The sequence below is a fragment of the Schistocerca piceifrons genome, chromosome X, assembly GCF_021461385.2.
Source record: "Schistocerca piceifrons isolate TAMUIC-IGC-003096 chromosome X, iqSchPice1.1, whole genome shotgun sequence".
Lineage (NCBI taxonomy): Eukaryota > Metazoa > Arthropoda > Insecta > Orthoptera > Acrididae > Schistocerca > Schistocerca piceifrons.
In genome coordinates, this window is record NC_060149.1 from 764773193 (window position 1) to 764789515 (window position 16323).

General features: G+C 43.2%; 1 protein-coding gene across 8 annotated transcripts in view; it reads right to left on the reverse strand.

Annotated features, from left to right (window-relative positions):
• The window catches only part of LOC124722596, a 356119-nt gene that overhangs the window by 231917 nt on the left and 107879 nt on the right, over positions 1-16323 (reverse strand). The gene's annotated exons all lie outside the window — the stretch shown is intronic.

Here is a 16323-nt window from a genome sequence, read left to right on the forward strand (position 1 = left end):
ATCAGCCATTTTCTTGCAGGGTGGGGGTGGGGGGAGGACTGAGAGAATGGAAGGAGCAATTTGGGGGGGAGGGGGGGGGCTGGGTAATCAGGTGAGATGTCTTGAGCAAGGGATATGGGGTTGGGGGTCCGAGTCAAAGAGATGGGAAGTTCAAATTGCACTAATTGTAAAAACATACACTGTTTTCATAATTTCAGTATTGACTCACACACACAAGCTTGTGACCATCACCAAATTTCATCAACCGTTTCAGTGTTAAGGAAATAAACCCAACAAACCATTGCTCGTAACACTGGCATGGCTTGTGTGAGCCACTTACACAGTTACACATGCAGCAGGTTCAACCTTTTCGGCGGGCATTCTGTGGAGAGATTCTTTATGATGGTCAGCAACTTTCTTGGTGGTTGCAGGAATAACAGTCTGTATGACTAACGGACTTAACAGTAGCCAACATGGCCCTGCTGTGTCTGTAGCACAGCACAGCTGAATACAAAGGAGTACAGCAGCTGTTTTATTTCCTGGGGACAAGCAGCTCTACTATACAGTTTGTTCTGGCGTAACCATAAGCGCTGGAACGAAGACAAAGAACAGAAGACCAGAGAAGGCGCTAAAACGACATCAGCCAATGGTGTGCAGATTAGGACTGCACCACAACAGGAGCACCCTTGAGCCGAAGTGGACGTAAGCGCCCCTCCTGCCAGCCTCGGCCGCTCAGATCGGCTCTCTATATGGGCATTAGTGGACTGTATAGACACAGTTGTAGACCGGCACTCCCAGATCAGTTATCAGTGTTGTGTGTCAACTTGCAGGAAACTTTTGTATAGCAATAACTTGGACTTATGTTGTATGTTGCCCATCGTTTGCGACACCTTTGTAAATACAAGTTAAGTATTGTCAATTTGCTTCATAGAAATAAAACTTCTAATGTTATTTGCCTGGATTATTGTATAGCATTCCGAGAACACAGCATTCCTTAGGCACCCTCTATACGAGATGAGTGGGCAAGACCCAACAACTTGCAACAAGTCTTCAAGCGAGCTATGTGCCAACAGCCACAGAAATATGTATGTTTTTTGTGCTGGCACCTTCATTCTCTCGTCTTTACTTTGGAGGAGCACATATTGCTCTAACAGCTTCTTGTCGTTTTTGCTGATCAGTGTTTTAAGGTGGGTGCTGTAGAAAATTTCTTTGATTTTGAAATTATTTAGATTGCTTGCCTTTTAATTTTTTACATCTGTGTCCTCCAATATGCCCACTAATCCTGTCCCACCCCCTGCTGAAGCGCCACATCCGCAAGCTTTAGATGCCATTCCTGCACTACTCAACACGGTGCAGCAACTACTGGCCAAGGCTGCACGCCCGACAGAAGCACCGCGTACTGCAGTTGCTACACCACCTTTTCGACAGTTTCATGACCAAGAAGAGAATGGCTTGAGTGGTTATCACAGTTCAAGGCACATTTACTTGTCCACAATGTTGCAAGTACTGTGAAACTTCCCTATCTATTAACGGTAGGAAGATCAGTGTTCAGATTTATCCAAAAGTTATATCCTAACACCACTCCAAGTGAACTGTCTTATGACCAAGTAGTACAGTCCCCAACTAACTACACTCCTGGAAATGGAAAAAAGAACACATTGACACCGGTGTGTCAGACCCACCATACTTGCTCCGGACACTGCGAGAGGGCTGTACAAGCAATGATCACACGCACGGCACAGCGGACACACCAGGAACCGCGGTGTTGGCCGTCGAATGGCGCTAGCTGCGCAGCATTTGTGCACCGCCGCCGTCAGTGTCAGCCAGTTTGCCGTGGCATACGGAGCTCCATCGCAGTCTTTAACACTGGTAGCATGCCGCGACAGCGTGGACGTGAACCGCATGTGCAGTTGACGGACTTTGAGCGAGGGCGTATAGTGGGCATGCGGGAGGCCGGGTGGACGTACCGCCGAATTGCTCAACACGTGGGGCGTGAGGTCTCCACAGTACATCGATGTTGTCGCCAGTGGTCGGCGGAAGGTGCACGTGCCCGTCGACCTGGGACCGGACCGCAGCGGCGCACAGATGCACGCCAAGACCGTAGGATCCTACGCAGTGCCGTAGGGGACCGCACCGCCACTTCCCAGCAAATTAGGGACACTGTTGCTCCTGGGGTATCGGCAAGGACCATTCGCAACCGTCTCCATGAAGCTGGGCTACGGTCCCGCACACCGTTAGGCCGTCTTCCGCTCACGCCCCAACATCGTGCAGCCCGCCTCCAGTGGTGTCGCGACAGGCGTGAATGGAGGGACGAATGGAGACGTGTCGTCTTCAGCGATGAGAGTCGCTTCTGCCTTGGTGCCAATGATGGTCGTATGCGTGTTTGGCGCCGTGCAGGTGAGCGCCACAATCAGTACTGCATACTACCGAGGCACACAGGGCCAACACCCGGCATCATGGTGTGGGGAGCGATCTCCTACACTGGCCGTACACCACTGGTGATCGTCGAGGGGACACTGAATAGTGCACGGTACATCCAAACCGTCATCGAACCCATCGTTCTACCATTCCTAGACCGGCAAGAGAACTTGCTGTTCCAACAGGACAATGCACGTCCGCATGTATCCCGTGCCACCCAACGTGCTCTAGAAGGTGTAAGTCAACTACCCTGGCCAGCAAGATCTCCGGATCTGTCCCCCATTGAGCATGTTTGGGACTGGATGAAGCGTCGCCTCACGCGGTCTGCACGTCCAGCACGAACGCTGGTCCAAATGAGGCGCCAGGTGGAAATGGCATGGCAAGCCGTTCCACAGGACTACATCCAGCATCTCTACGATCGTCTCCATGGGAGAATAGCAGCCTGCATTGCTGCGAAAGGTGGATATACACTGTACTAGTGCCGACATTGTGCATGCTCTGTTGCCTGTGTCTATGTGCCTGTGGATCTGTCAGTGTGATCATGTGATGTATCTGACCCCAGGAATGTGTCAATAAAGTTTCCCCTTCCTGGGACAATGAATTCACGGTGTTCTTATTTCAATTTCCAGGAGTGTATTATGACCAACAAATGAATATGGTAGCACCTAGGTACCAATTCCATAATTGCAATAAACGGTCAGAACAAACTTATTGCGAATGGCTAACAGATTTGCAGGGTATGACAAGGAAATGTAAATTCAGATGTGCTTGCAGCGCTTTATATTCAGATGCGTGATGCGATCGTGTACAATGTACACGATGTCAAACTCAGAGAACAAATTTTGAAACAGTCCGAACCATCATTTCAGCAGGTAGTGCAAACTCTAGATCAGTACGATTCCGGAGTCTTGTCGGCTCATACATTTGAGCGGCCAGATATTTGCCAGGTTGAGTCCATAGTTGCTATAGCCCCATTCCACACTGGCAGCAAGCGCTAGCCACGCCGGGTAAACAACCTTCCACGCCGCATAAGCAGTTCACTACACAGGCAAACAGAATAAAGTCTTGCCCTATGTGTTATTCACAGCACAAACACCAAGACTGCCCCTCACAACAAGCTCAGTGTTACACACCCGCCATTTTCCAGTGGTATTTGGAACAGCTGACTGCTCAATTGCCGAACATTTCAAACTATTTGGACGATATTGCCATAGCAGGTCGCACACCTGAAGAACATATTGCAAATTTAAGTGCTTTGTTTTGTGTGTTATCTGAATCAGGACTAAAGTGTAGACTGGAAAAGTGCTATTTTTTTTTTTAAACCTGAACTGCAGTATCTTGGTCATCTCATAAACAGCCAAGATGTACATCCTCTTCAGTCGCATTTGTCAGCCATGCGAGATTTGCCAGTTCCTCACAATTTCACAGAATTGCCATCAGTTTTAGGGAAAATGAAATATTATATTTGGTTCATACCAAATGCTGCACAAATCGCAGCTCCATTGCATCGCTTGCGTAACAAGAATGTCCCTTTTGTTTGGACAGATGAATGCCAAGTAGCTTTTCAAAAACTTAAAGATGCATTGCTCAGTGATCACTGCTTAGTTCACTTTGATCCTGAAAAACTAGTTGTATTGCAAGTTGACGCTTCCTCTTACAGAATTGGTGCAGTGCATTCGCACAGAATTGGTGATAAAGACAGGCCTATTACTTTTGCATCAAAAGTGTTGTTCAAAGCTCAGTGTAACTTTTCACAAATTGAAAAAGAGGCATTGGCTATTGTGTACGGTGTCACAAATTTCACCACTATTTGTATGGCAGAAAATTCTACTTAGCAATGGATCACAAGCCTTTGCAGTCATTGTTTCATCCGACAAAACCCGTACCTGTACAAACTGCCCAAAAATTGCAAAGATGGGTTTTGTTGTTGTTTCAATACCAGTACAAGAGTGTGTATCGTCCGACAGCTCAACATGGTAACGCAGACGCGCTTTCACGTCTTCCGATTGGCCCTGATACAGACTTTGATGCTTCTGCTGCATCTTGTTGTCACATTGATGCCCAGGATTCTGAATTGCTTCAGTCTCTTCTGCTGAACTATAAGAAAATTGCACAGGCTACGGAAGCTGATTCAGATTTGAACATTTTGCTCAATTATATTCGCACATCTTGACCTCATTCCTTGCACTGCATAAAGAACTCTGTAGTGTGCCAATATTTTGCACGTCGGCATAGCCTCACAATACAGAAAGGTGTGATTCTTGTTCAAAATGACAAAGGACAGTCACGTGTGTTGATCCCTAAAGCTTTGCAATAAGAAGTGTTGCAGTTACTTCACCAAGGACAGTTGGGGATTGTTTGTATGAGACAGCACATTGACACTGTACTTGGCAGGGTATGGACGCCCAAATAGAACAGGTGATGTCACAGTGTCACACATGTGCACAAAAATTATCTGCTTAGCCTAAGTTGCAATCGCCATGGCAACGTGTGCACACAGACTTTGTGGGACATTTTTGGAACACCTGTTGACTGATTGTGGTTGACTCATATAGCAAGTTTCCTTTTGCTGTGCCAATGAACTCGACAACGTGACGTAGCACAATTCAGGTGTTGTCATTGCTTTTTTGCCTAGAAGGTTTAGCTGAAGTAACAGTGTCAGACAACGGACCTCAGTTCACGTCACTGGTGTTTGAATCATTCTGTAAACGCAATGGCATACAGCATTAACTAGTGCACCGTTCCATCCACAAACAGTGAAGCGGAACGTTTTGTCTGAACATTCAAGCAGCAGATGGCCAAATTTCGCTCCGTACACACCAGGGATCAAATATTGCAACTGTTTCTCACCTCATATTGTTCGCACACACCATTGCCAGTGGAATTGCTTAGCAGTCGCCGCCATCAAATGCTGCTCCATCTTCCTCAGCATGTCACAGAAGGAAGGCCGCAACGATCACTTTGCGCCACATGATATTGTCTTTTACAGGGTTCTTAGCAGCAGCAGCAGACGGTGGACGCGAGGCAAGATAGTATGTTGTCTTTACACTTGCATGTACACTATGTGATCAAAAGTATCTGGACACCTGGCTAAAAAGAATAACAAGTTCATGGCACCCTCCACCGGTAATGCTGGAATTCAATATGGTGTTGGCCCACCCTTAGCCTTCGTGACAGCTTCCACTCTCACAGGCATATGTTCAGTCAGGGCCTGGAAGGTTTCTTGGGGAATGGCAGCCCATTTTTCACAGAGTGCTGCACTGAGGAAAGGTATCGATGTAGGTTGGTGAGGCCTGGCACAAACTTAGCATTCCAAAACATCCCAAAGGTGTTCTATAGGATTCAGGTCAGGACTCTCCACAGGCCGTGCATTATGAACAGGTGCTCGATCATGTTGAAAGATGCAATCACCATCACCGAACTGCACAGCAGGAAGCAAGAAGATGCGTAAAACATCAACTTAGGCCTGCACTGCCATAGTGCCATGCAAAAATAAGGGTTGCAAGCCCCTCCCATGAGAAAAACGACCACACCATAACACCACCGCCTCCAAATTTTACAGTTGGCACAAGACATGGTTGCAGATGATGTTCACCGGGCATTCACCATACCCACACCATGCCATCAGATCACCACATTGTGTACCATGAATCGTCACTCCACACAATGTTTTTCCACTGTTCAATCATCCAATGTTTACACTCCTTACACCAAGCATTGTGTCGTTTGGTATTTACTGGTGTGATGTGTAGCATATGAGTAACCGCTCGACCATGAAACCCAAGTTTTCTCACCTCCTGCCTAACTGTCATAGTACTTGCAGTGAATCCTGATGCAGTTTGGAATTCCTGTGCGATAGTCTGGATAAATGTCTGCCTATTACACATTAAGACCCTCTGCAACTGTCGACAGTCTCCTATCAGTCAACACATGAGATCGTCCTGTATGCTATTGTGCAGTACATGCCCCTTCACGTTTCCACTTCACTATCACATCGGAAACAATGGACCTAGAGATGTTTAGGAGTGTGGAAATCTCACGTACAGTTGTATGACACAAGTGACACCCACCAACTGCCTGACCATGTTCTAAGTCCGTGAGTTCCACGGAACGCCCCATTCTGCTCTCTCACGATGCCTAATGACTACTGAGGTCGCTGATATGGAGTGTCTGGCAGTAGGTGGCAGCACAATGCACCTAATATGAAAAACGTATGTTTTTTGGGGTGTCCGGGTACTTTTGATCACATAGTGTATCGTCTTTCAGGTCCCGATGGCTTGCAGCACCACCATCAGATTCAACTTTGCCTCTGTCGTGTACACAATGATCTTTCAGTCTCTCTTACCCCAGATTCATGGGTCCAGAGGACAGCGCGGCCACAGCGGCTGTCAGAGGGTGTCAACACGACACCACAGGACGACCCCATGGAGATGGAGATGGAGCCTTCACCTCCTCTCGTCCTACTGATGGAGCTGGAACCGCCAACACATCAGCAGTTGCCGCCTTATTCATCTGGTTTATGGCAGCAGGAGGTGGACGCATACCCTACTGGTTGTTTTCCAGGGGATGTTTCCGCCAGAGCACAGGCCGGATGGCGGGGTACAGCCAGAAGCTTGATGTCCCCTGCAGCCATGGCTTCCTGCCTGACACTGCGTCCACAAGCCTGCATCCCTTGCCATGGTCACACTCCCTATAAGATGGTCAATCGCTTTGGGGGAGGGATGGGGTGGGGGGGTGGGGGGTGGGATGTTCCGGCGTAGCCATAAGTGCCGAAATGAAGACAAAAAAAACGGAAGAACAGAGAAGGCTTTGAAACGACATTGGCCACTGGTGCACAGAATAGGACTGCACCATGACAGGAGCGCCCTCGAGCCGAAGTGAATATAAGCGCTCCTGCCAGCCTCGGCTGCTCAGATCAGCTCTGCATACGGACATCAGTGGACGATATAGACACAGTTGTAGACCGGCACTCGCAGATCAGTTATCAGTGACGTGTCAACTTGCAGGAACATTGTATATAGCAAGAACTCGGATTTATGTTGTATGTCACCCAATATTTGTGACACCTTTGTAAATACAAGTTAAGTATTGTCAATTTGCTTTATAGAAATAAAACTACTAATGTTATTTGCTTGAACTCTTGTATAGCATTCCGAGAAGGCTGCATTCCTTAGGCACCCTCTATACAAGACGAGTGGGCAAGACGCAACACAGTTTCATTAACATTGCATCCTCTTGGGTAAAAAGCAAAACTGGCCTTGTACTGACTGAAGCATGTTAATTCACTTTAATTGGGTAGGTAGGCTTGAGAACTTGAAAAAAAAATGTATATGTTGAAGATCGAGATAGTGGGAATTAGCAAAGTGTGGCGGCTTGATGAACAGTGTTTCTGGTTAGCCGAGTACAGGGGTATCAACACAAAATCAGATGGATGTAATGCAGAAGTAGGCTTAGTTGTTGTTGTTGTTGTTGTTGTTGTTGTTGTGGTCTTCAGTCCTGAGACTGGTTCGATGCAGCTCTCCATGCTACTCTATCCTGTGCAAGCTTCTTCATCTCCCAGTACCTACTGCAACCTACCTCCTTCTGAATCTGCTTGGTGTATTCATCTCTTGGTCTCCCTCTACGATTTTTACCCTCCACGCTGCCCGCCAATGCTAAATTGGTGATCCCTTGACGCCTCAGAACTTGTCCTACCAATCGATCCCTTCTTCTAGTCAAGTTGCGCCACAAATTTCTCTTCTCCCCAATCCTATTCAGTACCTACTCATTAGTTATGTGATCTACCCATCTAATCTTCAGCATTCTTCTGTAGCACCACATTTTGAAAGCTTCGATTCTCTTCTTGTCCAAACTATTTATCGTCCATGTTTCACTTCCATACATGGCTACACTCCATACAAATACTCTCAGAAACGACTTCCTGACACTTACATCTATACTCGATGTTAACAAATTTCTCTTCTTCAGAAATGATTTCCTTTCCATTGCCAGTCTACATTTTATATCCTCTCTACTTCGACCATCATCAGTTATTTTGCTCCCCAAATAGCAAAACTCCTTTACTACTTTAAGTGTCTCATTTCCTAATCTAATACCATCAGCATTTCCTGATTTAATTCGACTACATTCCATTATCCTCGTTTTGCTTTTGTTGATGTCCACCTTATATCATCCTTTCAAGACACAATCCATTCCATTCAACCTCTCTTCCAAGTCCTTTGCTGTCTCTGCCAGAATTAAAATGTCATCGGCGAACCTCAAGGTTTTTATTTCTTCTCCATGGATTTTAATACCTACTCTGAATTTTTCTTTTGTTTCCTTTACTGCTTACTCAATATACAGATTGAATAACATTGGGGAGAGGCTAAAACCCTGTCACACTCCCTTCCCAACCACTACTTCCCTTTCATGCCCCTCAACTCTTGTAACTGCCATTTGGTTTCTGTACAAATTGTAAATAGCCTTTCATTCCGTGTATTTTACCCCTGCCACCTTCAGAATCTGAAAGAGAGTATTCCAGTTAACATTGTCAAAAGCTTTTTCTAAGTCTACAAATGCTAGAAACGTAGGTTTACCTTTCCTTAATCTAGCTTCAAAGATAAGTCGTAGGGCCAGTATTGCCTCACGTGTTCCAATATTTCTACAGAATCCAAACTGATCTTCCCCAAGGTCGGCTTCTATTAGTTTTTCCATTCGTCTGTAAAGAATTCGCGTTATATTTTGCAGCTGTGACTTATTAAACTGATAGTTCGGTAATTTTCACATCTGTCAACACCTGCTTTCTTTGGGATTAGAATTATTATATTCTTCTTGAAGTCTGAGAGTATTTCGCCTGTCTCATACATCTTGCTCACCAGATGGTAGAGTTTTGTGAGGACTGGCTCTCCCAAGGCTGTCAGTAGTTCTAATGGAATGTTATCTACTCCCGGGGCCTTGTTTCAACTCAAGTCTTTCAGTGCTCTGTCAAACTCTTCACGCAGTATCTTATCTCCCATTTCAACTTCATCTACATCCTCTTCCATTTACATAATATTGTCCTCAAGTACATTGCCCTTGTATAGACCCTCTATATACTCCTTCCATCTTTCTGCTTTCCCTTCTTTGCTTAGAACTGGGTTTCCATCTGAGCTCTTGATATTCATACAAGTGGTTCTTTTTTCTCCAAAGGTCTCTTTAATTTTCCTGTAGGCAGTATCTATCTTACCCCTAGTGAGATAAGCCTCTACATCCTTACATTTGTCCTCTAGCCATCCCTGCTTAGCCATTTTGCACTTCCTGTCGATCTCATTTTTGAGATGTTTGTATTCCTTTTTGCCTGCTTCATTTACTGCATTTTTATATTATATGATATACAATGAGCCAAGAAGAAAAACAGTAGTAAAAGTACATATGCCTGCTAACTACATCTGGATCAGAATAATGAAGTGATTGACAGCTAATTGTTTACCATAGCAAAAACCAATCAGATAATTAGCTTGGTCACAACATCTATACTGTTGGCCATTGTCATTTTACAGTGGTATATGAGATGCCAGTTGACTTGAGTCAAGTTGCAGACGTTCTGACAGGTAACGCAACGAACATCAGGTAACGCAACAACTCGAATAACTTTCACTGTTTTCATTATTCCTCTGTGCAGCATGTTTATTATGTGCAGCAGAATGTTCTAAACTCATTGCGAAAGCACACAGGAAAGTGGGGAGACTATTACCACCATACTAAGAAAACCCAATACCACACATTAACAGGTAGTATTCAGAATGGAAATGCCTTGATGCAGCAGCCGTACTGTTTGTGCAGAAAAATGTAAAGTGACAACATACCCCACTGCCATGCTAGATTGTCAATCAATTTGTTGTTATGATCAACATAGCAGCAGATGACTAAGAGACTGAAAGAATACATGATGAGAAAAAAAATGATATTGAGTCTGTTACGAGAGATGGTATGGCTTAACCAGTATGATCTTGTTAATAGAAGTGTAGGAATTATGACTAGGTTTCAAAACAATAGATGCAATCAGCTACCACTGGGGCACATGGAAAGTGATAGTTACAGACCACTAAATAACTTCAGTTATACAACATACTTCATGTCACATCTTCTGTCTCTTTTGACACACTAACTGATCTTCCACACAAAGATGGTTGGACATCTGCAGTACCTGTCAATTTGTGGCAAACGTAGAAACTCTGCAAAACAGTGTTGAAAACAGTTGTAATGGATCTGGGAGATGTGTTGTTTTCTACCGGATTTGTCAATACCAAATTGTAAATGTTTTCTTATATTTTTTGTCAGAATTTTTTATTATAATTTGCCTTATTATATGTTAATTTACTTATATTTTTGAGAGTTAAAGCATATTGATTACTATTAGTAAATGTGACGAAGAATATCAAAGAGACTGATTACACGTGGAAGCTTGTGTGTTGTGTAAAATGTCTTTGACGCTGGAGTCGTCTTTGACTGTAGTCAGTCGGCAGTGAACTCGTGGTGTGTGTTGACGGTAGAACAATGTGCAGGTCGCCGTGATAATAATGTGGAAGTGAACAGAAAACAATGAATTATGTTACCACTTATTTTATATAAACTTTAAGAAGAAACCACATTCGAAGAAATGGTATTTGAAGCACCAAAAATGAGGCAAACACATTCAACCAGGTCTACATCTACATCTACTTCTACATCCATACTTCGCAAGCCACCTGACGGTGTGTGGCGGAGGGTACCCTGAGTACCTCTATCGGTTCTCCCTTCTATTCCAGTCTCGTATTGTTCGTGGAAAGAAGGATTGTCTGTATGCTTCTGTGTGGGCTGCAGCCGACAAAACTGCATTGTGGAATCATACTTCCACTAGACAACTGAAGCCAAGACAAATATCGCCTTGTAAACATTTCACGGAAAAGGTACTGTCACGAAATATGCCAAATTTAAGTAAATAAAAAATAGTGAGCATATTTCACAGTCTACCTAAATAAAAACAATACACACATAGATCTAAATATTAAAAGCAATATAAGACACACACAGTAGAATGATTGAAGGAACACACACTATATGGAAAAGGAGTGGAGAAGAAATTAATGATACTGGGAGGGAAGCAAGCTGGACAAGAGCTCCAATATGGTTGACAAGATGGCAGAATGCATGCCAGCAAAATGCAAGGGGAAGTAATGAATTGGTTGAAGCATACATGCCTGGCCTGGCAGGGAAGGGGTGTGTGGGCAGAGGAAACAGTGTGTAGGAAAACTGAGGGTGATGTTGGGGTGACCCATGTAAACAGGGTTGTGGGGACTACTTCTGAGAAAGCTGGGGCAGGCACCAAGTGAGCTGATGAAATCGACAGGGGGGTGGGGGGGTGGGGGTGGTAAAATGCAGAGTGGGTCAGCATGAATCAGAGCAATAGGGTGGATAGTCTGAGCCAGGCAAATGGAATCAGTGGACCACCCAAGGTGGGCAAAGGGATAGTTCATTTCGAGGCAGGAAAACGGGGCAGAGCTGAAGCCATGAAAATGGGAAGGAGGAATGAAACTGTGAAAATATAATCAATTGTTATATTTCTCATTTTACTATTAAATATTCTATATATTAAATCATCATAATTATTATTTCAGACATACCTACCTAAAATGCTCTATCAAGGGCTAGGTATGTGACTAAATGTGGTTTAGAAAATCAGTGTAGGCTCTATGGTGAAGTACAAGCCAGAGAGAAACAGTTTTCTTCCTTTTCATAATGAATCTATCTAAGTTGGTACATACATTTACTGTGGAGTTCTGAATGTTCTAAGGGAAGGTGTGAGTTTTCAAGTACAGTTATTATAAAGGTAATATAGTGATTTCATAGTTTCATTACTAATACACACACACACACACACACACACACACACACACAGTAGCTGGTGACCACCACTGAATTTCATCAAAAGTCTCAATGTTAAGGAAATAGTCCTCCTCAGAGATAAGTTATTTTACATTACTTAACTAACACAAACCCTACAAACCACTGACCTTGACACTATGGCATAGATTGTGTGACTTAGTGACAAACATAGACGTAGTCTCAACCATGTCAGTTGGCAATCCGTGGAGAGGTTCTTGAAGGTGGTAAGCGGCTTTTCTAGTAGTTGCAGGTCTGTATGACTGACTTATTTGGCCTTTTGGGGAGATACAGCTCTACTGTATGGTTTAATGACCATGGCATCCACTTGGGTGAAATATTTCGGAGGTATAATAATCCACTGTTTCAGATATCCTGGCACGAAACGGGGGCACAGTAGCCAGAAAAAAAAACCAGGAGTTCTACAGATTGAAGCGTGGAATGTTGGATGCCTTAATTGGATAGGCAGACTTGAGAACTAGGGAAGCTTTGTATGTCATACCTGATGCCAAGTCTCAGGAACAATGATCCCAGTTGTTACAATGAATGAAAAAACATTGTCTAGATCACTAGCTCTTTTATGAATGATTACCAGTTTCAATCCACGTGTGCAGTTTGTCAGCAGTGGTAAAAATGTCATTTTTGGCAGTCTGCACCTTGCAGCATCAGATCCGAAGACCTACAACACAGTGCAGTCGACAGCAATGTGAAAACTCCAGCAATTCAAAAGTGACAACTCTAAACTCTATAATGAAAAAACACAATGGAAGCACTTTTGGGAGCCCAAGCATTTGAAGTACCACAGACAGCACATTACCGGATAAATAATGAGTCTGTAATAGCCAATTCCTATCATTCTACAGTATAGTTTTCCTTATAATCAACAAGCTCACCTCATTTAATAATGCCCCTATAGGATTAATTTTTCCCTCTATAAGAAGTCCGTATAGTTCTACTTCATCATCCACATTTGTCTGCCACCTGAAGGTTCTATGGGGATACATTTTCTTCATGTGCAGATCACCTCCAGAAACATGAATGTTGTACCTGATTCTTCCAGTTTCATTTCAATGCAGGTGCTTCAATATTACTGATCAATAAAGCAATATAAAAAAGATTTTTTCCCACCATTTGTAAAGGTAAACAGATCTTTACTCACATAGGATCAAAAAAATTATTCCATCATCACAATTACGTCATAAAACTAAAATGCCAGCAGTACGAAATGGTCATTCTGATTCCATATAGCTGTCAGCCATGAATTCACTCGGAACTGTACAGCACTTACAAACATAATCAACTGGGTGTTACTCCTACACACAAGAACTGCTATCTGGAGTATCCCCCCCCCCCCCTCTCTCTCTCTCTCTCTCTCTCTCTCTCTCTCTCTCTCTCTCAACTCAAAAGAGCCTTAGTCTGGTTCCAAAGCCACAGCAGTCCGCACAGGTTAAGGCAAAGACAGGGATTGAGGGATTGCAGTGTTGCCAGTTCCAAACAACAGTTGCAATGCATGCATAGAGGGGCTTTGTGCACTTGAAGAAAGTGTCTATACTGCAAATTACATTCTCACTTGCTTATGTAGAATTTGTCTCTTATCACCACCACCACCAGGTATGACAACTCGCAACAAGTGGAATAAAAATTCACTAAATAACTCACTACAAACATGTTTAATGCTTGCACTGGCTACGATGTTCACTGCAGAGTGCCCAAAACACTACTGAACACTTCTTTGCTGCTGGAGAATGCATGACACCGTAATTCGTGACTCAAATTATAGACTATGTCATCAACAAAATTGATACTTTGGTTTCCCCATTAACATTAAATAATTCAAAAGCATAAAAGTCATTATGCTGATTTTATTTTCGTTTTTACTGCAACTTTAATCATTTTATAATATCAGTCCCAAGGTGATTATATTCCACGTGAGATTTTTTGTCCTGACCATAAACAGAAATTGTTCTCTGCCCATTCAAATTATTTGTAAACAATTATAGTGTTATAGTTCAGATTGGAAATCAATAAAGCAATCACAAATTTCAGAGTGAAAGTGGAATTACGCTTAAATGCTACTGTAAGCAAGGTTGCGTCTTGTCGTAGTTAGGATGTCTACTACTCATGAAATTAATTACTGACAGTATGTACTGTTATTGTTTTGAAGCAACCTTTTTCACAGAAAAGAAACACTTTTGCAAATTGCAGTGGGAGGGACGTTACAAACCTACCTACTGACTAATACATTTATCCAGTTGTTATAAAAGGGAGCCAGAAAAGACACTTATCTGTTGTTTCATCTTTGGAACACGGGAATTTTAAGTAATTGAAATGTACAGTATGGCAACGAGCCACATGACAAATTTCAGATGTTCATAGATTATGAAATGGAAAGATAAACTGAAATAGTCTAAAATACTCTGAAATATGTCATTTCTTACCCAAATCTTAGAAGCTTATTTCATGAAAACTATGTCAGAAAGATGGCCATTTAAATCAATGCACTAAGGCACTGTTGTAAGCACTTCTGGAAGCTGTTGTACACATGCCTCCATAGGTTGCTGTCAGTAGTTTCTACTTAATCAGCAATGGTTTGTTTGAGTTCTTGAACACTCACTGCATGTCTCTGGAACACATGGTCTTCTAAATCCCCCTCCCCCGCCAGGAAGAAATACTGGATACTAAGTTCGGTTGACCGAGGAGGCCAAGCGATATCTCCAAAACCAGAGATAATACGTATAAACATTCCACGAACAATGACCATTCTGTTTCGCACAGTGTGGACTGGTGTGGCATCTTGCTGAAAGTAAAGGCCCTTCAGGTCAATGTCAAGCCAATGTAAGCAAAACTGGACAAAGTTTTCCGATTTAGAGACATCATGTTCTGAATTAACAATCACTGTTTCTCCATCTTCTTTCTCAAAATATATGGGTCTACAGTCTCAAAACAACTGAATCCACATCAAACAGTCACTTTGGGAGAGTGCAATTAATTTTCATGCATCTCTTTAGAGTTCACTGCAAACCAATACCATGTGTTCTGTTTGTTGACAAATCCCGAAAGATGGACCTGGACTTCACCAGATAAGAACAAATTATTCAAGAAACCAGAGTTTTCACTTCCTTGTCCCTGGGATTATGTTTCTGAGCAATTTGCAGTTTGTAAGGATGAAATCTGATATCCTTAAACATTTGGCATAAACTTTTTTTACCATGAAAACGCGAGATTGCTGGTACATCAAGTGTCAAGGACCACATTCAAAAGCTGCAAGTTTCTGGTGGAACACTCTCTTGAAGCTCCATATTTCACCTAAGCCAATATGGTCACTACTTAAATCACCATTAAAGTGTCATCTAAAAAAAAAGCTGCACTTTTTGTCACAAACTTAGCTTCACAATAACAACAAATTGAGATAACGTAATGTTGTATGCTACTGGCAAATGGAATGGCATTCTCTCCTTTACCCTCCACCTCTCTGTCACCCTATAAAAACTACTGCGCATGAGCTTTGTTGAAGATTGAATTATGTCAGTCGGCTGTGCATCACCCTGTCGAATGGCAAGCAACCCACTACAATCTTTTGAACACTTCAAAGAAGAACTTTTATGTTTGAAAGCCATTCTCCGAATAACAAAAAGAAAATCTCCATGCAAAGCAGTCTGGTTCATAAACTGGCTGTGTCTCATATACTTCAACGAAACATTTCTCTGGTGCTGTATATAATGGTTGCCAACTCTATTGTTAGTATGGAGAAGTCCATCAATAAAACTTGTAGGCTGATTATGGGTTGCTTGAAGCCAGTGGTAATAGGAAAACCATGTTACCTAATGTGACGCCCCCCTCCCCTTTTGTTATCGCTGTTGATGTTGAGCCCCTACTGCTACAGCTCGGTCAGTGGAATGGAGACGTGATGGGCAGTGATGGTTGTGCCCGTCGGATAACGTGGAACAGCACCTGAAAATCTCTTAAAGAAAATTGCTCCTCGCATAATGTATGAAAGTCTGTTTGCGAGTCCGCACAGTCTTCTCAGCAATGCGAACTGCTGATTTG